Source organism: Leptonychotes weddellii, chromosome 11 (genome assembly GCF_054177405.1).
Source record: "Leptonychotes weddellii isolate Sample4059 chromosome 11, ASM5417740v2, whole genome shotgun sequence".
In the NCBI taxonomy this organism is placed as follows: Eukaryota; Metazoa; Chordata; class Mammalia; order Carnivora; family Phocidae; genus Leptonychotes; species Leptonychotes weddellii.
In genome coordinates this window covers 76,187,811-76,211,817 of record NC_138379.1, presented here as the reverse complement: position 1 = coordinate 76,211,817, position 24,007 = coordinate 76,187,811, and the positions used below count along the sequence as shown (strand labels likewise).

The window sequence follows — 24,007 nt, the reverse complement described above, 5'->3', positions numbered from 1 at the left end:
TCCCCCTCCCCACTCACACACACACACACACACACACACACACTCTCTCAAAAAAATAAAAATTAAAAATAAAACAAAAAATTAAAAAATAAAACACACACACACGCACAAAAGAACTCCGTTATCAATGGATGTGCTTTATGTAATTGTGACTAAGAGTAATTATATTACCTTCACCCAATTTTATGTACAAAAATAAGGTCATGGTAATTTTTCTGAGCTAGCCACTAGGATGTGATTGTCAAATAATTTAGGGAGAGGTGCTATTTTCTTTTTTTTCCAACGGCCACATACCCAATGTGCCAATAAAATGACTACAAATTTCAAAACACACCAAAGATGCTATAACAATTTAAAAAGCACAAATTACTACCATACACAGTAACATAGATGAATCTCGTAGACGTAATGAGCAGTGCGAGAAAGCAGATATAAAAGAGCATATACCATATGAATCCGTTTTTATAAACATAGTTTGAGAACAGGCCAAACTAATGTATGGTGAGACTAGTTAGAACAGTGGTGGCAGTCCTAAATTAGTCGGGGAAGGGGTATCAAGGAGCCTTCCGAGGTGAAAGAAATATTCTAGATCCTGATCTGGGTAATAGTTACCACACATATGTGCATATGTAAAACTTCATCTAGCTGTTCGCTTAGTGTACATTAACTGTACACTCACGTACATTCTTACACAATCAATTATAAAAATGCAACATTGTTTCCATGTGCCTTTTCAGTTCAACTGCAAAATTAAGAAAATGGTAGCATACTATAGCTATAGCAGTTGCGTGTACCCAAACCACTATTTCTGAGAATTCCTTACTAGTTAGTACTTCAAAGAAACTACTCTGGATCAAAGTAATAGACTAATGTGTACGGGAGGAGTTACTAAAAGTAACAGTAGCTAACCCTTAGAGACGTTTTAGTATATCCAAGCAATTTACTTTCATTATCCCACGGAGTCCCCACAACAGTGTTAAGAGATATTATTGTTATCCCCATTTTACAGATGAGGAAACCAAGATTTCGGTCAAGCCCCGGCTCACATAAAAAAAAAAAAAAAAAAAGGTGAGCCGGTCTCTAACAAGAATATGTGAAAAGCAAGCTTTATGTGTCAACTTTTTCATTCTGTTTGTAGTACGGTAATCTAAAAATAAAACCGACCAGGCGGTTGTCAGCAACAAAACAGAAAGCAGAATGTATCTCAGTTCAGTCATATAACCAGGCTATTTCTTTCCCCTCTGAATTCGGATACAAGGGACTTCACCGTTCCTTCACTCTGTGATTGAAAGGCACATCGCTGGCTCTCCAGAACTGAAGTCCCTACTCACATTCCAACTGATATGTAGCAGAACAAAATGTGTTTTGGGGTAGTTTTTTTTTTTATGATCTCTGGCCATCAAAATATATCACACAGCAAAAAAAAGTCTGAACAACTGTGAACCAAGACAGGCACACTGCCGACTTTAGTGTTTACTCCAAATCATTCAAGAGTCCTTTCAAGGTGGCTGTACTAGAGAAGGGATAACCCGGGATTAAGGTGGGAAAGACTTAAATGTAGTCTCTAAAAGGCTTCTTTATTTTCCCAACACTCTGTATTGTGAGGAGAATCTGGGAGAGGACTACATGGTGGTAGGATAGAAAGCACTGTGACAGGACATGATTTTAATCAGGAACAAAATGTATCAAATTAACTACCGAATAAGCTACAGCATTCTGCATCAGTTGAAAACTAGCACTGGAATTCACATGCATGTTTAACTCTTCTGGGAATATGAAAATCAATTAACGATACCATCCAAGATTCAGAACTGCTCCTCCTGGAAAAGTACACAAGCAACAAACTGGACTAATATCCCAAAAAATGTTTGTATCCAAAAATTATTTGGGGCGGCTGTGGCAGGGGGGTGAAGGGGGGAGGTGGGCAGGGAAGGAAGACACACTCATGTTTCTCAAAAATTTTGCTCCAAAGATTTTACAGAATATTTTTGGTAGATATATTTTCATTTACTTGCAGCTGCTAGTGAGTCTGCAAAGCAATGCCTTAAAAGATACTAGAAATCAGAACTCTCAAAAAGACAATAGGAAAGAAACATACATCCTCCATGAATTTAAATTCTGTAATAATGTAACAAGAATGCAATAAAATCATATAAAAACAAAAGAGCACACTAAAATATGCCTATCCAAATGAGCATTTCATCTCTGCAAAGCAATTGGCTTTTTTTATGGGAATAAAAGTCTGATTTTGCTCTCCGTTTAAAAAGTTATTAGAACAATACATCGGTCCTTCCAGGCAAGACCAAACTGTAACACAATTTTACATATTTATCAAAAGATCATTCAGAGAAAACTTACCAAGGCTGCAACGTGTATATGCTTGTGCTTGAGAGGGAAAGCAGAGAAGCGACTTTCTGTACTTACAGTGGCGCTCAGTTCAGTGCTAAAAACACATCTCTACACAGTCCTGCTTGGAAGAAAGTCCTGACTAGCAATCTGCCTTGGGGTTGGGCTTTTCTCTTACAAGATAAGCTGTTAAGTCATGCCTTGATTTTAGATCTGCTAACATATGGAGTCTTCTAATGTAGCCTCTCTCCACCCCCTCCCTCTACCGCCCCATCACTGCTCAGCTCCACTCCCTCTCCACACACACACATACACACATACAAAAAAGGCACTGCAGGGCAGAAATTCCTCAGGTGCTCGCTAATGGAATTCCCAGGGTCCTGGAGCCGCTTCGGGGATCAAGAGATCTCATAGCCCCTGCTGGGGTAAGGAGCTGCGAGTCTGTTCCATTTAATCAAATACAGAATGAATTTTCAGCTCTATTCACTAGCTTGTCTCCCGGGCTCTCAAAAGGCACCAGGAAGCTAGAATCACACACATGTGGCTCTTTTAGGCAAGTATAATTAGTTTGATTTTAAAAAGCCACATTAATAATATCACCTCAGGACCATTATTCAGAGGACAGATGACAATGATACTGTATGTTTTAAGCCTGACAATGGGGGAAAGAGCACAAACAATGACGAAAAACTTGAAGGTTTAAAGAAAAAAAAAACCAACAAACCAGTTTTTCACTTAATTGTAATCCAAGTTTTAAATTACATGAAGGATATTCCATATACTATCTTTTAATTTTAATTGAAAAGAATCAAAGCCCTTCTCCTCAGTCTCTTAAAAATGAATTAGTGCCATATACACAACAAAAATTTATAAACGGAATGTTTATAAATAAATGGAATGCTTACATGCAATATAAAATCTTGAATAAAAACAATAAAACATTCTCTAATTCAATCAAATTAATAAAACTTCGGGGGGGGGGGAAGCACTCATCAAAGATCACCATAAAATCAAGTCCTTCTAAGCAATCTATTTAGCAACCAGACTCCAAATTCTCTTTCTAATCTAATTAGTTCCTATTAAGTAGTAAGATCATATATCTAAAGAAAGACTACCTGTGTAGACAACTCATCTGCTCTTCTGATGTGCTGTCTTTTCTATTCTTCTACATAGTACAAAAGCTAATTACAAGGCCATAGCTAATGTAATTACATGTTATAAATAACCAATTTTTCAACTAGTTATTTTTAATTTCCTATCCCAGCCTAATTTCACTGTTGAATTCCTGAAATCATTTCCCCAGGATATGCTTAGACACAATCACCAATTTTTGGTCTAAATTTGTGCAAAAGAAACATTCCTAGAGAAGAAAATGTTTACTTCAACTTATATTTTGACAAACCCATAAATGAGATCGTCTAGAAAGTTATGAGAGCATAAGGGCAAAGTGGAAAAGAGAAAAGCAGGAGAACTAGTCAACAAATTTTACCTGACCTCTTTAGAGCAGAGCCCCATGACACGTTTCTATTCCCATACAAAGCCTCCATCTCTATATATACCTTGCTGATGGGGGGGGGGGTTCCTATCTTCAAGTGAACTTAATTCCTTTCTTGCAAAGAAGGCAAAAGGTAAGATTGATTTAGAAGCCAACCTACACAAGCTAGATCAGTATGCTCCAAGTCCTAAGGGTTCTTTGTACTTCCCTGCTTGAGAGTCAGAGCTGTTTAAATACTTTCCACAGAAGAGGAGGTTGATGAGAACCATAGCAATCAATCAAAGCATCCCAAGTGAGTTACTACACAAACAATAGCACAGTACCTCTAGTAACTGATTTTCCTGGTTGACTAAACTATTCAAACAAAGACAGATTTCCAAATACTGTATCCGAGTTTTTGCATGAAAGTTAAACAATATACACTTGTGTGTTTTTTATAGAAATATAAATGTTTCTGCTCTACCCACTGCCAAGCACACACCCAGGGCACGTCTTTACAAAATGAAACAGGTTTTCTCCATCCTTCTCATATAACTTAAAGTATGAGGCAGTTTATTTCAACATGTGCATAACAGAAACTACAGTATTTGGTGCCTCTCTGGGTTCCTAAGAATGCTCTCTGGTTAAGCACTAATTTAAAATTTCCAGAAATTTTTTCTTTCATCTTGTCCTAAAAATTGAACAACGTCCCCATCTTCAGCTAAAATAGACTACTTTTAAAAATGAGCTATAAAATGTCATAGAATGCTTAGAATTACACTGAGAATAAACCCACTTGTTTTCCAGCTCCCCTCCCTACCTTTTCCTCCTTGACACTGCCCTTCAGGTACGCCAAGTGTCAGCTGGGAGTCGGAGGGCAATGATATCAGTAAGGCATGGAAACAGAACTGGCCTCTTTCATTTTTGCTGGCCACTGCCCTGAGAATGAATCTCATGTTAGCTTTTGGTTCAATTTTCTGTTTCTCAGAGTGTTTGTTTTAGGACACAGGGGCTTACTTTCTGTTAACGATGTTCCCTAAATTCTAGATCTCAATTGGAAAGCAGCCTGCCCTTAAAGCACCTGCCACCCTCTGATAGTCCTGACTAGGAAAGGCAGGCATTCTGGAGAAGAGCTCCTTTTGGAAAGCCTTCCACCTGATTTGGTGGGGTTAGGGAGAACAATGAAGGCAAGGGCGAGAGAGTCTATCTATCCTCCTCAGTGATTTATTACTGAAATCCCTAGATGTGGAGAGAAAGCAACAAAGGTCTGTAAGCTGCAGACCGAAATAAATAGCGAGCTGTAATGTGTTTAGCAAATGATAATGCAATCCACAGAAAGCTTTACAGAGAAGGAAAAATACACTCCCTGGGGCTGCGAAGTCACTGAGTCTGTGAAGGCAGAGAAAGATACATTGTGCAGGAAATTTCTCTTGCTTCTCCCTACACATAAATCACTGTCTCGCGGGCGCTCTGCGGGATGGAGGTTGAGAGGCGAGGGACCCCGCTCCCTTGGGAAAACGTGCTGGCGCCCCTTACTCCCGGATATGCTGGATCTCACCTGCCCCAGCGGATCATGGTCAAAGAGATTTAATCGTGTTACTGACACCTCACCCCGCCTCCTCCCACGAGGTGGCTTAGAATCCCCGAGGACGCGGAACGGCGGAGCTCCCCCGCTGGGCATCCGTCAGCTGCCCTTCCCAGACCCCGCACACACCCCGGGACCCCCACGCCCTCCCGGGCGCGCCGGCCTGCCCTCTCGCGGACCTCCCGCGCCCAAGCCGCGTGGCCCCCAAGCCCGGGGTCCCCGGACCACCCCTCCCTCCGATCCTGCGGCGGGCCCACCCCTGCACCTCTCGGCCGGGCAGACTCAGTCCCCGGACCTCCTGAGCGGCAGCCGGCTCCGAAAGCCACCCCCAGGTCATCCCCCGCGCGCTGGCGGCGGCTACGGCGGCGGCGGCTGCGATCCGAACGGGCCCCTCCATGCACCGAGCAGGGCAGCAGGAGGGCGCGGCGCCTCGCACGCCAGGGCGGGGACGCAGGGGTGGGCGGGCGGGCTGGCGCGGGGTCCCTGCTCTCCTAGCACCGAGCCGCGCGAGCCGGGTACCCGGGACTCAGGGGAGGGGAGCTGGGGGGGGCGGAGCCACCGGGGCGCGCCCCCGCGGCCGCGCTCCTCTCCGCCAAGGCGCGCGGGCGCGTCACCGGCGGGCGCTGGGCCAGCGAGGAGCACGCGAAGAGCAGGAGGAGGGAACCGGGCCGCAGAGGCCGCAGAGCCCCGCCGGCCCGCGCCCCGCCGGAGGGTGCGCGCGCAGCCTGCCAGATCAGCGGCGGGGGGATGGGCCGTACCAATCTGCGGGGGGGGGGGGGAAGGGGGGCGCTCCGTGCAGGAGCTTCTCCCAGTCCCCTTCCTGCTCGCTCTACGGGAAAGCCGCCCCAGGAAAATCGAGTACGGCCTCTGCTTTGGTTTAGGAAAGTGAGGATGAGCTGCCTTAGCAACTCACGGAGACTCCACAATGCCTGCGCTCACTCTCTCCTCACCTTGCTTCCCCCGGAGAGGCGGCATTTCTGGCCGGTCCGCAAATGGTCTCCACGCTCCCCTGTTTGCCCGCCCAGGCCCCGCCCCGGCCCCGCCCCGGCCCCGCCCCTCGCGCCGCTACCTAAGTTCTCCGTGGAGCCCGCGAGGCCAGCCCTTTTCTTGGCTTCGACCTAGTCTCTGCCTTCTTGGTTCCAGCTTCCCGCCGCTTGTGGCTCCTGAGCCTTGCCAGCACTTTCAGTGTTCAGTTTCTTAGACCGCTCCATCCCGCCCTGCATTCACACACACGCGAGCAGGTAACAAAGCTCAGAGACCAGGAGAGGCTCAGGGTCACCTGGTGAAGGTAACATGGCCTTTGGTCCAGAGTCTCCCCACCTCGTCCTTTGGACCTGCCTCAAGTTATTTGATCTCATTGAACTTCAGTTGTTCAAACAGAAATAGAGAAAAATAATTTCTATTTCAAGGTTGTGAAGCATAAGTATGATACTTGGTGAAAAGCACCTGCCACTTCCTGGGCCTTGGAGGACTGTGACTTCTTTATAATAATTATTATTATTAGCAGTTCTTTTCTTTTCTTTCCTTTTCTCTTCTCTTTATCACCATTATTATTTATTATTACTTTAATTGTAAAAGGAATCCTGGTGATACTTGAAGTTCAAAAACACTCAGTACTGGGGTGCCTGGGTGGCTGAGTCTGTTAAGCTATTGACTCTTGATCTCAGCTTAGGTCTTAATCTCAGGGTGTGAGTTCGAGCCCCTAGTTGGGCTCTTCGCTGGGGGTGGAGTCTACTTAAAAAAAAATAAAATAAAAACAATACTGAACTTCAGAAAAATATGCCAGTCTCCCTTACCTTCTAACTTGAATTCCACAAAGAAATGCTTTGAAAGTGGTGGTGGTCAAACAGTTTAGTTTTCTGCTCTTGCTATGTCCAGGTCATTGTGAAAGCATTAGATCCTAAGAAAGTCAGTTGGGGGGGTGGGGGAGGGAAATGAGCTGCAACTCTAGTTTGCTTTCCATTGTCCCGTTTTTTACTTCAGATCACCAATCTGTATGTTAACTTAAGGTATAGGAAATGATTTTTCATTCAGCAAATAAAACTTATAAACACTGAAGGTCTAACCGAGAGTGTTTTGTATGAATAGGATGGAAGTCTTGCAGGTTTCTCATGGCACTCTGTAGGAATCCTAGCTATCCGCCACCACACCACTACATACACTTCCTGGTTCCTCTCTTGGGGCCCCGTTGACTCTGAGCACCCCCCATCTCACGGTGCCATTTGACTATCACTATGCCTATTGTTGCTCATAATCAGACTGAGAAATAATCAGTTTATTGATACTGTTTATTGTAAAAAAAAATGTTTATTGAAACTGTTACTCTCTATCTGCCTTGTTCATGAAGTGGAGAAATCATTTCATATATAAAATAGTATTTCATGAATGGATCACTCATTTATTTGTTCAACATTTACTTTATTTATTTATTTTTTTAACATTTACTTTAAAAATACTTATCAGTGGGCACCTGCGTGGCTCATTCGTTAAGGATCTACCTTCGGCTCAGGTCATGATCCCAGGGTCTTGGGATCGAGCCCCGCATCGGGCTCCCTGCTCAGCAGGAAGCCTGCTTCTCCCTCTCCCACTCCCCCTTCTCGTGTTCCCTCTCTCACTGTGTGTCTCTCTCTGTCAAATAAATAAATAAAATCTTTAAAAAAAAAATACCTATTGAGCAATTACTCTATGCCACTGCTAGGCAAAGAGGTACATAGAGAAATATGACATAGTCCCAGGCTTCAAAGAGCTCACCATCTAATTATGATCCAAATGCATAAATGGGTAAGTACGCTGAGATGTCTTCAATGCAACGAACAGGAAGCTGTGAGAATCAAGGGCAGTGTTGCTGACACTGCCTGGAGTTCGGGGGAAGGGGAAGGTGGCTTGTCAAGGAAGGTTTCCCGAAAGAAGTGACCCATGAACTAAGTCTTAAAGGATTGTAGGAGTTAGCCAGATAAAGGTGAAGGACTGGAAGGGCAGCTTGGCAGAGGGGACATGATGAATAAAGGCATGGAAATGGGACACAAGGCAGCCCATAGGAACTGCAGACTCTTCTCTGTGGTTGAAGTGTAAGGGGCTACGTAGGGATTGGTAAATGAAAGCACTGCAGAACGAAGCTAAAGCCATATCACAGATGGCCGTGCATGTCCTGCCAAGAAGCTGGGACTTTATCCTGTAGGCAATGGGGAGTCAATGCAGGATCTCAAGTGGGAGTTGGTATGGTCAGATTTGTGTTTAGAAACACCTAGGTAGCAGCAGTGATGAGGATAGACTGAGGGAGCCAAGTCTGAGATAAAAAAATTTGGAAGCTTCAGAAGCTGTCCGGACTGTCCAGTTGGATCAAGAGACTGCACTAGGACAATGATAAAATAAGGACAGAGAAGAGAGGGGAGATTCCAGAAGCAAGAAGAAAGTTTGGCAGGAATTGGAAACTGATTGCATGTGAAAAGTAAAGAAGAAAGAGAATCCAAGGATGACATCAGTCTTCTAGCTTAAGTGCATGGTGGTCATGCCTCCTACCCCCATGGTGCCTGGAAAGAGACTAATGCCCAGCAGGAGATACAGGTTTTAGGGAAGCAATGATGTGTTCAATTCTGAGCCTTTTGAATTTGAGGTCCCTGTGGAACCTCCATGTACAGGTGTTCACAAGATTGATAAGTCCAAGCTGGAGATATAAATTTGAAAGTCATCAGCATGGAGTATATTTATGCCATGAAAGTAGAAGTGACCCCCTCAGGAAGACTATGGAACCCTATAAAGTTGTGGCCAAGCATGGATTTCTAAAATTCCAATAACTAAAGCCCTCAGTTATCCTGATGAATTTGGAGGGAGTGCTGTTTACTGTATTCAAGGTGTGGAATGTGAAAAAGATGTCTGGGGAAGGTGGTGAGGGTTTGGAATAGCCATTAGGAAAAATGAGAGGTGAAAATTGAAAGTTGAAAACCAACAATAGGAGTAATGAGTGATGCCGAGAGCCTGGCTGAGCTTGGGGATCATGAATTCATAGTGGAGGAATCTGCATGATTGTTTGATTTTCTCTATCAGAATGTGACCACTCAAGTGTAAAAGGGAAAAGCTAACACTGATCCAAATTTGGAGCTTTGCTGGGTGATGTGGGAGAAGGAGAATAATACAGGGTATTGGTAAGAAAGTAATCTAAATCATCAATCCTAGGATCCATGGTGTGAGCTGGAAAGGAATGATAAACTAGAATAAGATGTCAAATAAAAGAAAAGGAGATTTCTGTGAGGTTAAAGAGCAGTTGTTACAGGATTGAGGAGTGAAAAAGCCACCAGATCTTTGGTTATGATCACCATTTCCAAAGTGGAACAGTTCCGGGGAATGATTAGGTCTAGCAGGCTAATGGATGCTGGTGGAGGAAGTGGTGTAGAGATTTCAGGTCATCCTAATTTATGGGATCAGGGCTGGAGAGATGTGCAGCTAGTGAAGAGACCGAGAGAAATGTTAAGAGAAATACCATGAGCCAAGTGCCCAAGGCCACAATGACTGGAAGGTTGATAGATGCTTAAGTGACATGGATGCACATTCAATGACTTTTAGGCCTGAACTGGGTGTTTTTATAATACTAAATAAATGTTAAAACTGGTTCTCCAAGAATAACACGACGGATTGAGTAGAATTCTGACTCCACCTCATTTGACTTGGTCAAGTTATTTAAACTCTTGGAGTCTTTGTTTCATCATTTCTGAAATTGAGATGATATTAATACCCCCATAGAGGATTGATAATATCACCTCCTTTCTTAGGGTTGCTAGAAAAATTAATTGAGGTAAAACATGTGAAGTACTTAGTACTTGGCAATAGCAAACACTGAATAAAAGATAGATATTATAATAATAATGAGTTAATGTTTATGTAGCACTTGTTATGCCAAGTATTATTTTAAGCATTAGTCCCATATTACAAATGAGAAAACTTGAGGCCAAGCAACATGAGGTGTCCTGACCAGGATCACATACCTAGTCAGTGTCAGAGCTTGTGTTCAGACTCAGGTAGTCTGGCTCTAGAGGCTGGACCCTTGATTACTGTCCATTAATATACGAGGATAAAGATAAAGAATGTTTCTCTTTATTAATATCACTACAAATTAATGTGTCAATGAAAAAACTTTCATTGAGCACTTTTTCGGCATAAAGTACTAAGTTAAAGAAAATGCCTAGATTGAAATACATCTATGGACTTCCTGAGGATCCCTTGGCCTCGCCTGTCTCTAGGACCCTTGGCTATCACAGTGACCCATCTGGGGCTCTTCTCGCTGTTCTTGGACCCTGCAAAGCTCGGGATCTCACTCCCCCAGCATCTGTTGAGAAGGCCAGGTGACCCAACCAAAAGTGTGGGTGTGTCTCCCCCATGAATGTGAGAAGGACACAGAGGAGCTCAACCAATTTCTTCTCCCTTCCTCCACCCAGTGGCATGATTTTTCAGTAACTCTCTTGTGCAGACATCCCTGGTGGCTGAGCCGGAGCACCTGTTGAGTGACCAGCTGTGTTTGTTTCCCAACTTTTCCTACTGCATTTCCCTTTTCCCTCACTCTCACCTGGCACTGACTTAATTGCCCCAATTTCTGTTTCCTAGAGAAACTCTGAACACCAGGACTTCTGTTCACAAAGCTTTAGAAGGAATGGGCCTATCTCTACATAAAATAAGTAACAATACAGATAACTACGTGATAAACACGGCATGAGTAGGATGCAGCAGAGCGCAAGTTTGAGTCCCCGCCTGAATAGTAACTACATGATCTTATATTTTTCTGCACCTCAGTTTCCTCATACATAAAATGGAGATGGTGATACCTTTGCCGTACTTTCATACCGTTGTGGTAAGAATTAAAAAATGGTACAACCTCCAGGGAAGAAAATTTGATGACATTTATCAAAATTGCACATGCTTTTACCCTTTGATCCAGTAGTTCCAGTCTTAAAATTTATCCTACAGATACTCTTGCACTTACATAAAATGCTGCATGCAAAGGCCCATTCCCTGAAACATTGTTTATAACAGATTAAAAACAACCTGAGTGTCCATCATGAGGAACTATAGCCCCACACAATGGAATAGCATGCAGCCAAAAAGAGTAAAAAAGACACTCTAGAGAGTTTCTACGGAAAAGATCCTACCATTTGCAGCAACATGGATGGACCTTCATGCTAAGTGAAATAAACCAGACACAGAAAGACAAATGCAGGATGATCTCTTGGTTGTGTGTGGGATCTAGGTAATAGAACTAATAGAAACGGAGGACAGATTGATGGTTACCAGAGACAGGGGTGGGGGAAGGGGGAATTGGGTGAAGGTGGTCAAAAGGCACAAATTTTAGTTATAAGATACATAAGTACTGCAGAGGTAACATACAGCATGGTGCCTATAGTGAACAATACTGCGTTGTGTATTTGAAAGTTGCTAAGAGAGTAGATCTTAAATGTTCTCACCATAAGAAGAAAAATTGTAACTAAGTGAGGTGATAGATGTTAACTTATTGTGGGGATCTTTTCACAATATATCCATCTATCAAATCAAGATGTTGTGCACCTTCAGCTTATACAATGTTATATGTCAATTATATGACAGTAAAACTGGGGGGGCTAAAAGAAAGTACTCTAGGACCTGTCCTGAAATGGAAGACAGGGAGCGAGATGTCAATGCAGAATGGCGTATACAGTGTTTGCCCTATTATATAGAGTTAGGAGAGAGAAGCTAAGAAAATGTATTTGTAATTGTTGATCTTTTAGAACCATTGGAAGGCTCCAAGGAATAACTTAAAAATGATTACCTCTGATAGAAAGTGGGTAAATAGTATTGACAGGATGGAGATAAAATTCAGGCTTTTTAACTTATAGCTTTTTATAATATTTTGATTTTTGAACATGTAAATGAGTTACATATAAAAAACAAGACAAAACAAAAATTTAATATGAAAATAGTATCTGCCTTTCAAGGCTTAAATGAGATAAAGTGTCAAATTCCTAGCACGGACAGTAGGATCTCAGTAAAGGGTCACTACAAAAAACAAAAACAAACAAACAAAACAAAAAAATAACTTTCACCTGAAATGGAGGAAGAAAGGCTTCAAGAAGGAAAGAGAACGGGGCACCTGGGTGGCTCTCTCGGTTAAGCATCTGCCTTCAGCTCAGGTCATAATCTCAGGGTCCTGGGATGGAGCCCCGTGTTGGGTTCCCTGCTCCAAGGGGAATCTGCTTCTCCCTCTCCCTCTGTCCTCTGCCCCTCCCCTGCCTTGTGCGCACTCATGCTCTCTCCCTCTCCCTCTCTCTCAAATGAATGAATGAATGAATGAATTTTTTTTTTTTTAAAGGAAGGAAGAAAAGAGAACTTAACCTCAGCTCAGAGACTGGGGAAAACTCAGAAAGAAGTAGAGAAATGGGGTCCATTCCCAACCAGGGTCCATTCCCTTCCTTCCTATGAAAGCAGGATTGCAGGTAGAAGACTCTAGTTAGGGCATGACCCACGGGTTAGAGCAGAAGAGCAGTGGGAGATGAAGTTAGTGAGACAATCAGAGCCACGTAGGGAGGGTTTGAGTTGTAAATAAGACCTTGAGACTTTGTTCTTTGGGTCATCATAATAACTAATCTTTGTATTATATCTCATGTTAGAAACTCAAATCTTACTGTCTGGGTTTGATACCAACTCACGTTAACGTTATAAGCCTCTAAAATATCCTTGGGCTAGAAATGATCTAATAGACATGGCAAATGTCAAGAAGTGTCCCTTTTGGCAATAGCAAAATTGGTCAAAGTGGATCATCACTAAGCTGGCTCAGTCTGCTGAAGGTTTTCCAACTAAACAGTGATTTCACATGTTTGCTTTGGGTCATGGCTTTGGATTTTATTTGATCTTATTTGCATAAGAAATCCATTAATCCATTTAAAACTGACAAAGAGAAGGCAAAATGACCATCGAAAGTCAATTGGCTTAGGGCCTTTCTTTTTACTCTCTGCTAAGGGTTCCAAAGTTCAAAACAACAACTAAACCCCCACAATATGTTGGACCCAGGGGGTTCAGTAATAACAGAAGTCGCTTGTTCTATTTGGATAACTTCCAAATTTATACAACAAAGTTCCCGTTAAATATGCAGGAAGTTCTGATTATTTATGATGTAATTTAATATTGACATGTTATAAAATGGCCCAACCCTCCCCCACGCCTTCGGGGTTTTACATCTGATGACTACAAGGTAGCTAGCACCCCGACCATGACCAGTGTTGGTAATCAACAGTTTGCCCCTGCAGGATATTTTTTTCTCTTTTTTTCTTCAAAAAGAAATTCCAGTAGCTTGACTGTATTCTCACTGTCTTGTACATTTCCTGAATTATGTGCAAGAGGATTTCACGGAGAGGGAGATTTCTATGGCCTTTTTTATGCTGAACAACCTAAGCCCCAGAGACTCACTGCCTAAACCCATTACACACAGATTACCTAACTCTGTGACTGGGTTTGTGATGCTAGATTAATTTACCCACACACCAGGACAGAAGAAAATGACTTTACACATCTTCTTTGCACTAGCAAAGAATGTGGAGATCATTTTACAGGAAAGAGAAAGACAGGCAGGCGCTGAGCAGATACGGATGCCCCCTTCCATGTCATTCCGTTACATGCGGCGAAGGAGCCCCTGTCTGAGATGTGAAAGAGAATGACCAGTTGGGGATATTTGCAGAGGGAAGCAGCTAACGAATGAATTATTCGAGACTGGACGGTCTCGTAGAAAAAGCACTGAACTAAAGACTGGGAAACCTGTTCGGTATAATTTATTCCCAGATTCCTCCTTATCCTCCTGTCTGCTGTGTGAACCTGGGCCAATCACTTTGTCGCTACAGGAGAATTTCCCTCCTTCCTCTCAAAGAGGAAAAAGGAGCTACAGTGCGCCAAGGTCTCTAAGAGGCTGGCGTTGTGAGGCAAATTCCAGCAACTTTGTAGCTCTAGCATGGGTTGGAACACAAAGATTTTGACATAATATCTTAGCTGCTGCTTGAAGGATTTGGATTTAAGTCCCTTTCCGGACACCTAGCACCTAGGGCAGTTCTAATTGGGCCAGTCTCTGGAAGGGCTGGAGGTCTTCTGTTCTGTCCTATTGTCCATAAGCAGTATGACCTTGGGGGAGTCTTCTCATCAGCAAAACAGGTATCAATGTAGCAGGTTGCCAGGTGGTTTTGAGGATTGAAGATGTGTAACATACCTTGTCTAATGGCTGACACAGAACAGGCAGGCCCCGTAATGACTGGTCTTACTTTTCGTTAGCTGGGTTGAGACAACCACCGTTCCGTATCAGTTGTGAATATTCCTTAGAGCAGCAACAGAGAATGGTATGAAAGCGAACTTGCACCTAACATGCTTCATGCATCTGTTTTCTCAACAAAATGAACAACAGCAATAGTACCATTTCCTAAGACTTTGTGAGGGTTAAGGGAAGTAATGCATATAAAGAACTGGGCCCAGAAACAGGGACGTAATCAAGAATAAAGATGAACTAGTATTATTTTTATCATCATCATCGTGGTAAGAATCACGGTGAATTCCTCTCCTACAGACCAAAGTTGTCTCTAATTGCTTTAGCTGTGAGCAGCTATCATGTTACACAGGCAGTGAAAGATGGAGCACACATGAATTATTGGTTTGTGTTACAGTCTTTCACAGATTCGTAATAAGGGTGATGCTTGCTGTATATAGCATATAGGTATTTATTCATAAGTGGCATAAATTTAGAAGACTGGTAAAGATCAGACAAGCTTGGCACTTGGTAAGCATTTCATTGTGCTTGTTAACAAAATAAACACGTACATATATTTAAAAAGAAAATCTCATGAATCATTAATCTTGCTTTTGCATTATGTAACCAAGTGTTTTCTTCTGGTTAGTTAAAAGTACTTATCGGGAACCCTCTTGCACTGTTGGTGGGAAGGCAAACTGGTGCAGCCACTCTGGAGAACAGTTTGGAGGTTCCTCAAAAAGTTAAAAATAGAACAACCCTATGACCCAGCATTTGCATTACTAGGTGTTTACCCAAAGGATACAAAAATACAGATTTGAAGGGGTACATGCACCCCGATGTTTACAGCAGCATTATCAACACTAGCCAAACTATGGAAAGAGCCCAAATGTCCATCAACGGATGAATGGATAAAGAAGATGTGGTACACACACACACACACACACACACACACACACAGGAATACTACTCAGCCATCAAAAAGAATGAAGTCTTGCCATTTGCAATGACATCGATGGAACTAGAGTGTATTATGCTAAGTGAAATAAGTCAGACAGGGAAAGACAGATACCGTATTATCTCACTCATATGTGGAATTTAAGAAAGAAAACAGATGAACATATGGGAAGGGGGAAAATGAAAAAAGGAGAGAGAGAAACAAGCCATAAGTGACTCTTAACTATAGAGAACAAACTGAGGGGTGATGGAGGGAGGTGGGTGGGGGATGGGCTTAGATGGGTGATGGGTTAAAGAGGGCTCTTGTGATGAGCACTGGGTGTTGTATGTAAGTGATGACTCACTGAATTCTATTCCCGAAACTAATATTACACTGTTTAATAACTAACAAAATTAAAAAAATACTTATAAGGGGTGTCAGTGTGGATGGTTCTGAACAGAGTCCTCTGCATCGCTATCCCAGCCTTATCAAGTGTCTGGGAGTTAGAGAGACCCTGGACCAGGGCTCTGCAGGGAGAAGATACCATGAAAGGGGGACCTGGAACTCTGGCCTGTTGGAGCAGAGCTAACAGACTAAAGAAGTTCATGGCTCCTGCCCTGGGCAACTCTCCTAGCAGCAGCTTTGGATGCAGCCTTTATCTTCATGTTTATGCCAGAAAAGGAGGGGGAGCAAGGAGGGAGAGAGCACCTGGGAGCTAGACACCTGAATGCGGAGGCTTAGGGTAGGGCAGCGGGGATTGAGAACAACTGAAATTAGGAGCCATTTCCCTACCCCTTCCAATCCACTCCTCTCTCTCTGGTGAGCCATTATGCTCTTAGAAAATTGTTGCTCACTGCCTCTGGCGTCCTTGCAGAGGGACTGTTAATAAAGGGAAGGCAACGGAAGAAGGAAAGGGGTTTTCTCCATTTTTCTCCAGGTTGGAGATGCAAACTGGCTGTGGACTTACAGGCACGTTTCCGGGCTGCAAGGCTTGAGTGAACTCATTCACTCTGAGGTGTCAGTAACTGATAGCAGCTTCATCATTTTCTCCCAGGATCGAAGGGAATGGCTCTCCAGGGGTAGACTTTGGGATACTGCTGCAGATAGATCCCTAGGCAGATATTTTGGATTTGGGAGACCTTCTGTCTCCTCCACCTTTCAGATCGCACTGTTCCCTGGTGACAAGCGGTGGGGGAGGGGGGGTGAGATTAGCAACCTTCCCTGACTTGGTCCCAGGCTGGGAGGGGGCATGGGAAAACCTATAGAAGAGCCCATTCACAGGCCCCTTCCCATTCTCCTCAGACCCCCACCTGCATTCAGGAACACCTCTTCCCCCGCCCCCCCCCCCGTTGTATTCATTTCAGGATTTGTCAAAAGCTCAACACTGAGCCAATTAGCCCCCCCTCCAGCCCAGCTTTTCTTGGGCCCCTTCACAAAGGGCTTCCACCTTGATGAAAGGACTGTGCCTAAGGAGATACCGTGCTTAACATTCTTCACAAATGCCCGAGGGGGAGGGCAGAGGCCTTTCTGTGGCTGGAAGGAACTGAGGTGGGGGCTTGGAGACTTAAACTCAAAATAGACCAAACCAATACAAAATGTGAGACCTCAAACTTCTTTCCAGAGTGAGATCATTTTCTTTTTTACCTACCATCTGGAACCATGACCTTGGAGACTCTACGTGCCTTCTTAAGCTCCATAGGCCCTGTCCCTTGCCTCCACGCACGGAGGATGGCTCAGAGACAGCTTGCTCCTCTCAGCAAAAGCCCAAATTTACCACCCGCCCCTGCCACGAGTTCAGCCTCTTACACTCCTGACCAGGAGGCATGTAATCTGGGGGGCCCCTTCCTGAGTGGGGAGGCTGGATTGATAGTCCTCTAACATGGGAAATATTTCAGGACCTCTTCGAGATGGTCAGCCCAGCTGGACTCCCATCCGTGAGCTGTGTGATCTGTCTGCGGAGGAGTGATGGTCATTCACTGGCTTCTCTCTCAACATTTGCAGCCACTGTTTGGAGATTCAGCCCTTTGATTTCCTCTAGTGCCTGGGTCTGTGCATACTTCTACCCGAAGGCTGTTCTAGAGAATGGCTCAGAAGGTGCTGGACTGAACTAGCCCTTGGAAAAATGAGCCAAAGGCACAAAAGAGGTGGAATAGATCACCGTCCCTTTTCTCTCTCTTCCTCTGTTTCTACCTTTAAAATACGGACATTGACGTAGTTCTCAAGGCTAATGTTTGCTGATTTTTAAGTATAATAAATTTCTTCAATGACATTTACTAAGCACCTACAATATATTGTCAAGCAAGACGTAATGTTTCTACACTTCTTTGTGTCTGCCTATTTCGCTGCTTTCGCGGGAGAGGTCAGTATATATCTTTCTACCTTTTGTTTTGAGCCGCCAAGGACCCAAGCAAGTCAACAAATGCTTCTCAAGCTTTTTCTCTTTGTTCATCACTAGCCTGCCTGTAGAAGGACGTAACAGCATCTCAGCTCTTGAGACACTTAGTCTTTTTTGATGAGATAAAACATGCGCTGATGTAGTCTCTCTCAACTGGAACAGAGCTGGATTCGAATCCCAGCAGGTGAGCGTCACAACCCACACGCATCACTCTTCTGCAGCCTTTCAAATGCATCTCCAGGACAGTGAGGAAGCCATGCAAAGCGGCGTAGACACACACGCTGGTTTGTTATGGTGTCCGCTGAGGTTACAGGTTTTAAAAGCAAGAGAGAAACGGTTCTTGGAAAAGAACCGCAGAAAGAGCTGGGTTGAACTGTTTCAAAGCTGATAGAAGACTTTGTTCTCATGGAGAATGAGGGGGACAACCCGGGGATCCAAAGGGAAAGGAAGAGATAGGGCGGGAGCCTTGCCTGACTTTAGAGTAAGGAAAACAGCAAAGTTCCTCTCTGCAAAATGACGGTAATAATAGTCCCTCCCTCCTGGTTTTGTGAGGATTAGAACAATGCCTTGCACGTAGCAAGCTCAGTGTAAGTGTTAGCTATACTCTTACTATTATTGTTCTTGGATGAACTTTTACTTCAGGACTGGCTAGAGTTGGGGAGAGGGGAGCCTGGCTTATATTATGGTGTCTTAGGTTAGTGACTGGAATACACTGGAAACCTTTGTTCCTGGCAAAGCAACACTATGCTCTCATTTCAAACCCACTTATAAATTCTGCAATGGAAAAAACGGACCGGCCCTTAGGGAACTCACTTGTAAGGGCCTGAGGCTTGCGCCACACTCTCACTAAATCCACTGGCAGAAGACCTTCGGGCCAGCCAGCCCCACCTGGAGGTGGAAGGCGATTAAATGGGTGATCTCACCCCGTCCCCTTTGACCAAGGAGAGGGCCCGAGTCTGTGATCCTATAAACAGACTCCTATGCATTGCAAACCATGGGCGTTTTTGTGGATTGTTCTTTGTTCAGAAAAAGCCAGAGCCGTCTTGAGAAGTCTGCAGAATGTTAAGAGCTGTCACTTCCAAAGTAACGTAATTTCTGTCTGTTACCCAGCCGATCGGCAAAGCAAAGCAAGGTATATGTCTCCATGAGTCAGGGTTTATTTAATATTTGCAACCCTGGCAGCTTTCTGACTGATGAAAATGTTTTGCAAACAGAACCTGGGCCTGTTTTTCTCCACGCTCCTTCCCCCGCTGCCAAATGTCGAGTGAGAGGTTGGCAGAGGTCGTGCTAAACTAGTAGGGCCGATGAGATACTATCTCTGTCTCCTTGTAACACAAAACATTTATTTTGCAGGGAGTGAACACAAAATTGAAAGGGCTCCAAGATTTCTGGGAGCAAGAGGCTTGGTCTTCCCTCAGCCGGACTGCCTGGTTTGTTGACTTTCTGCCTTTTGTCTCCCCCAAGGCAGGCCACCAGCTCCACCTGAGACATAGGCCATTAGGAAGGCAGTTCTAGAAGCAACAGACAGCCCCCCACCCTCGGGCCCCAGAAGTTAGGAAAACTGTCTAGGCGGCTGAGAGGATGAGCAAACGTGCAGCAAAAGAAATCTGCCGTGAGGAGGGCAAAACCCAGGTTTGGTGACGGCCTCCCCCTTCTCGCCTTTGCCCTCCGGCTGTCTGTCAGGGGACCCAGAGCCCCCGGTGCAGGCACAGCTCAGGGCCCACAGGGCACTTTGCTGAGGACCCTCATTTCCGCGCAGCAAGCCGAGGATACCTCGAGATCTGCAACCACGGTGACAGTCTCGAGACTGACTTCGCTCCCCGGCTGTACTAGCCTCAGACCCTGCCTCGGTGGAAATCCTGGATTTTACCAGGCTTGTGGCCCTGCGCACGTTCTTTCCTTTCCGTGTCTGCAAAATGAGGATCATAATTGTACCTGCCCCCTGGGCTATGGTGACAAAACAGTAAGCTCAATGGAAGCCTGAGCTGTGCTATTGCTGTTGCCCTCAGTGGTAAGGTAGACGTCAAGTTCTTGCTTCACAGTCTAAGTCAGTCTGACACCTGCTCTCGGCTGCTTCATTCTGCCCTCGGGCGGGGCCCTGGGTGCCTCTCCCCGGGCTCTGGTCTCCTGTAGGAGCTCCTGGCTCTTACCTCGGAGCTGGCTTTGTGTGGTCTCTGAAGCTCCTGGCTTTCAGAACCAGTTTCTTTGGTCCTGGTCCTTGCACGAGGCTCCCAGCACCAGCCCGCACCACTCGGTCTGTCCGTTCAGTTTTTACAAACACAATCTTTGTCCATACGCTACCTTCAGAGAAAAGAGAAATATCTCCAAGAGTTCATGCGGGGGGTGATTTATAACCGCACTGCTACGCTCTTGCTCTAGAAAATGTGCCATCTCCTTATTTAGTTTTTCACTGAACTCAGACTTATTGAGGGCTGTTTACATTCGAGTTTCTCAACCTGAGCACATGGGATATTTTGGACTAGATAATTCTTTGGGGGAGGGTGGGGACTGGCCTGTGCCTTGTAGGACAGTTAGCACTAACCCTGGCCTCTCCCCACACTTAACTCCTGCAGTCGTGACAATGCAAAATATCTCTAGATATTGCCAAAGTCCCCAGGGATAAGGTTATCAGATTTAGCAAATAAAAATATAAAGCTTGTTTTTATCCCGCAGCCTTACTCTGGGGCAGATCAGCCCAGGTCGAGAACCACTGGGTCAGATGGCAGGCCCTGTGCCTGGTGCTTTCACTCACATCCACGTCCCCACAGGGTAACTGGGTAAGGCAGCGACTAGCCACCCGGGAAACTGGGTCTTGGAGAGGGAAATAGCTCAGCCGTGGTCCCCCCCAAGATGCTGGAGTGATTTCAGTGTGCTTTCCAGCATATCCCAGCAGCTGAATGAGGCTCGACCTTTTGCAGCTTCTTCCATGTTTACGAGCACTGAGGAGCCCCACTCCCGCCTCATTCCACCCCTTCTGCGCTGATGCTCTGATAATCGGGACATTGATTGTACAAAGGGCCAAACTAGACACTGTCCTACAAACCTCTCCACCCCACACAGCTCTGAAAGCCTCTCTTGGGGAGAAGGCACGGGCAGGAGAGGAGGGTCCCTGCAGCCAAAGCCTGCAGCCAAAGCCTGGAGAGACAAAAGGCAGCGAGGGGCTGCGGGGCTGTGGGGCCGTGATTATTTCCCTTGCTCTATTACCCAGCTCAATGGGGCATTCTGGATCCCTGCCCTCCAATACTCAGGGGCCTTATTAACAGACCTCAGCTGTTGTCCAAAGCCCTTACCTCACCCAAAAGGGCTCTATTTGCATGATAATGCCCTCTTTGGGGGAATTATTGCTTAATTAAAGAACAGCAATCACTTTAATTAGCATGTCTCCTTGCTCCCTAGTACTTTTCATGGATTCAAATGAGCTCCTCATTAGGTATTGGCACTTGGACAAATCTGGGGCTTCTGGTGGCACCAGGAGGCTCTCAGGGCAGGCGGCCCCAGCTAGGACCTCAGAGACAGGGAGGCCCAGTCCTGCCAAGAGCACAACCCAGGCTTTGTGAGGAGAACAGCAGACAGGGGCCCGGCCAGCACCCTTTGGGCCCGTGACCCGGTGCGCAGGGGAGGGCCAGGCCCTGGCTGGTGGCGTCTGCAGGCTCTCTTTACCTCCGTTTATCCGCTTGAGCTATGCTTCTCTTTTCATCTCGTTTGCCCTTCATATTCAGCTGCTTTGCCCATCCTCCTCCTGTGAACGGTTCGAGGTTCTTTCGACCACCTCGACCCATCTCTGTCTGTCTGTCTCCGTCTCTCTCTCACACACAAACTCACATTCACATCCCACATCTGTTTTAATCTCGGTGCATCTCAGATTCTTCACGCCCAGTTTTGGAGCGCAGTTTTCTCTTTTAACTGGTAGTGTGCAGGGATAGCACATGAAAAACAAAAACAAAAACAAAAAACAAAGACACACAAGCAAGAAAAGGCACCTCCCCTGGGGGTGCCTGGGTGGCTCAAGTCCATTAAGCTTCTGCCTTCAGCTCAGGTCGTGATCTTGGGGTCCTGGGATGGAGCCCTGAGTCAGGCTCCCTGCTCAGCGGGGAATCTGCTTCTCCCTCTCCCTCAGCCCTCCCCCTGCTTGTGCACTAGCTCTCGTTCTCTCTCTCAAATACATAAATAATATCTTAAAAAAACAAAAAACAAAACACACCTGCCCTGATCCTGAGATGGTCTCTTTCCCTGGGCAAGATCGCTACCTTTCTTTAGCTTCTCTTCCCTGAGATCCAGAAAGCTCTCCAGGGGACTATTCTGTGCCCTTGAGTAGGATTTCCAGACAGGGCGCCTGGGTGGCTCAGTTGGTTAAGCGACTGCCTTCGGCTCAGGTCATGATCCTGGAGTCCCGGGATCGAGTCCCGCATCGGGCTCCCTGCTCGGCAGGGAGTCTGTTTCGCCCTCTGACCCTCCCCCCTCTCATGTGCTCTCTCTCTCTCACTCTCTCAAATAAATGAATAAATAAAATCTTTAAAAAAAAAAAAAAGGATTTCCAGAAATATGGACCAATGTGGATTCTTATTGCCACAGCTCACCCTTTCCTGATTATTAATCAAACAGAAGTTATTTTGTAGACACGGGACAACCACTTTCTACATACTACAAGCAACGTCAGCCGAACTATACTTTGATATTTCTCTTGATCTTTTCTGGGAAATCTTTTTCCAGGATAAGGACAATAGAATACCCTCCAGGAAAAAAAAAAAAAAAAAATCTCTTTTTTGCCTGGATGTCAGGGTACCAAAAATCAAGTGACCTTTATCCTCTTTCCTACACCACACACATTCTCCTCCCCCTCCCATGCTCCAAGGCCTGTATCTATAATATTCTGTTGATTGCAAATAAAGGTAAAAGGACATATTTCAAAAGTGGTGAGGTAGAAATAGTCCTAGATCTGCACTCAAGAGATCTGTCTTCTTGTGTAAGCTTAGCTCCATGGTGGAAACGTCTCTTTCACCCAATTTTCTGGGACTCTCGAGACCAGAGTAAGAACAGGTCCAGAGCTACAGCCCCAGAGGGAGGCCAAAGGCAGCCTGTCATCAGTGCGCACACCCAGCCGCTGTGCCCCTCCGTCACACCCAGAGTGAGCAGCCCCGGGCCTCCCCTCCCTGCGAGTCCCCGATTTTCCCTGTGAGGGGGGAAGAGGTGGCTTGGAGCTCTTTTGGGGACTGGGGCTGGAGAGAGATTGGGGACGGGCGGGGTGCCTGGGGAGAAGGGGACTTGCTGGTCCTCTCCCTTGCCCTCTCCCTCGGCATCCTCTCGTGGAGAGAGTAACAACAAATCAGAGGTAAATCCACTTCCTGGCAGGAAGTTGAGCCTGAAACTCGATGAAGCCACAGCGGTTCAAAGGGAGAGTGACACCCAAACAAGAGAGCAGCTCTTAATCCCCCACAGAAAGATGGGAATGGAGAGCTCAGGCCCAGGGGGGAGACCGCCGCTTTGTTTCACCAGGATTGAAAACACAGACCTATTGAGAGGCTGGGACTTTGAGACACAGACCCCGAGGGGCAGTTGCCAAGTTGAAGGCAGCCCGAGGCTGCCAGCTTTTACCTCTTTAGTTCGAGCCTTGGCAGTAATGAGATGAAGAGCCAGGACTTTTAACTGGCTAGGTCAAAAAGACTTCCTTACTAGACAAACGAGGGGTGGGGGAGCATTTGAGTCTCAGCTTGAAGCCACCATCATCCAGACGAGAGCCGTCTCCTCCCACACCCAGCCCTTACCCCTGAGCCCCTGGGCCCCTCATCATGGCCCAGCCCCACTCCTGCCGGCTTCCCACACCTTGAAGGCGATCCTGAAGAGGTGTCAAGTGGGCCAGAAGAGGGCCCTGACAGAGAGCAAGTGACGAACAGGTGGCCGGGGCAGAGAGCCGCCCTGAGGCTAGTTCTTGACCTGTGGGTCAGCGCCTGGTTTAAGGTAAACTTGGAGGGAGTGGCCCTTAGCCCCTCAGCTCAGCCTGTGGGCAGATGCAGCTATGGGAGGGAGGGGTG

General features: G+C 45.5%; 1 protein-coding gene and 1 long non-coding RNA gene across 7 annotated transcripts in view; one reads left to right on the top strand and one right to left on the bottom strand.

Annotated features, from left to right (window-relative positions):
• The window catches only part of CDON (cell adhesion associated, oncogene regulated), a 114,397-nt gene extending 94,102 nt beyond the window's left edge, over positions 1–20,295 (bottom strand). Inside the window, exon 1 of one of the 6 annotated variants that reach the window (XM_081799138.1) lies at positions 20,129–20,295. The gene's annotated coding sequence lies outside the window, so the exon portion shown is untranslated. Of the gene's footprint in view, positions 1–2,358; positions 5,510–5,670; positions 5,899–6,355; positions 6,394–20,128 lie in introns of those variants that run through there. The other 5 variants (XM_081799137.1, XM_081799135.1, XM_081799139.1 and 2 more) reach the window with 5 other exon arrangements.
• Positions 20,296–23,139: 2,844 nt separating this feature from the next.
• The window catches only part of LOC145716281 (uncharacterized), an 11,145-nt gene continuing 10,277 nt past the window's right edge, over positions 23,140–24,007 (top strand). Inside the window, exon 1 of the long non-coding RNA XR_014138855.1 lies at positions 23,140–23,933. This is a non-coding gene — a long non-coding RNA (uncharacterized LOC145716281). The remainder of the gene's footprint in view (positions 23,934–24,007) is intronic.